This window comes from Condylura cristata, unplaced genomic scaffold (genome assembly GCF_000260355.1).
Source record: "Condylura cristata isolate star-nosed mole 26May11 unplaced genomic scaffold, ConCri1.0 scaffold00048, whole genome shotgun sequence".
Lineage (NCBI taxonomy): Eukaryota > Metazoa > Chordata > Mammalia > Eulipotyphla > Talpidae > Condylura > Condylura cristata.
This window is the reverse complement of record NW_004567149.1, coordinates 640,912-642,512: the sequence shown is the minus strand read 5'-3', so window position 1 is coordinate 642,512 and position 1,601 is coordinate 640,912.

Below are 1,601 nucleotides of genomic sequence, written 5' to 3'. Positions count from 1 at the left end.
CCCCGGAACGCTGTCCCCAGGAGCCTCCACTGGCCGCCTGCCCTGTCTTGCGAAGGGCAAGTCGAGGCGCCCTCCAAGCCTCGTTACCAAGACTGACGGCAGACTGCGGTGGATGGAGAGCAGGCCGGGGGCCAGTGAGGGGGCCCTGGGTCCAGGAGGCCCCAGAGTCCGGGAGCCCCAAGTCCAGGAGGCCCCAGGGTCTAGGAGCCCCAAGTCCGGGAGGCCCCAGGGTCTGGGAGCCCCAGGGTCCCGGAAGCCCCAGGGTCCCGGAGGCCCCAGAGTCCGGGAGCCCCAGTCCAGGAGGCCCCAGGGTCCAGGATCCCCAAGTCCGGGAGGTCTCAGGGTCTCGGGAGCCCAAGTCCGGGAGGCCCCAGGGTCTGGGATCCCCAAGGGCCCGGGAACCCCACGTGTGGGAGGCCCCAGATCCCAGAGCCCAAGTTAGGGTTAGGCCCCGAGCACGTGGCCAGGCCAGGACAGATGTGCGGGCTGAGGTCGCCTTGGCTGGTGGCGTTAGCTTGTGCGCCCCATGCCAGCAAGCGCCGGACAGCAACAGCCACAGGGTCCTGCTGCAGCCGAGGCCAGTGCGGCGGCCAGTCACGGCCTCTGGACTCTGTGCGGGAGCAGACAGGCAGCCCGGCCTGGGACATCCCGAGATGCCCCTAAGGAATCCACCCGGCGCAGAGAAAGTGGAGGAAAGATGAACAGCTAGACAGGATGAGGAGAGGCTGCTGGGGGGTGAAGGAGGCGGAGACCAGTGACACAAGCTATGCAACGTCCATCGTCTGACAGATTCCGGGTGGATCGGGATAAGCTCTGAAAAATCAAACTGTCCATTGCTAACTTATGTTATGACCTCCCTTTTTTGTATAAACATAATATCAAAATATTCTGAGCCACATTCAGTTTACAACTGGATTGACTTAGCTGCAAAAGGCAGCTGCTGGTTCAGGCCAGCTGCCCCAGGGTGAGAAATTCCTCTGTCTCCTGAGACAAAAGCCAAGCCCCAGGAGAGAAAGACCCAGGACCTAAAAAACTCCTGGGGAAGCTCCCTTGGTTTCTTTGAATAAAAATAAACTTCAGATAAGGCTCCCAGGGCCTAAGGACTCATGGACAAATTTTAACCTTGTCTACACAGGTATTGTTTGATATAGAACTGTATAACTTTCTCTTAATTTACTCCCTTTTAAAGCAAGCACTAACTGCTCTCTGATAGCCTCAAATTACCCATTAGCTTTTCCTTAGACAATCACTGGTAACACTAACACAATATATGACTATCCCAAAACCCCTAACAACCTTTTGCTAACAAGCTCACCCTTTTCCAGACCCCTCTTCCTTTGAGTGATAACTAGACAGCTGTATACATGATAACTATCACAAAATAATCTATTATACCATAAATTGTTGAGAAGAATGCTTTTTCCCCTTGTCTTGAGAATGTTTTATGGAGATATCTCATTAATTTACCCTATGCATTATTACAATTAACTACTTGCTACACAGTATAAATAAAGACCTACTGAAGGGATAGCAGTGTTATAGGGCACCTCAATTCAGAGAGAGGCACCCCTGAGGCCCCAAAACCTGCCTGCTCTAAGTGG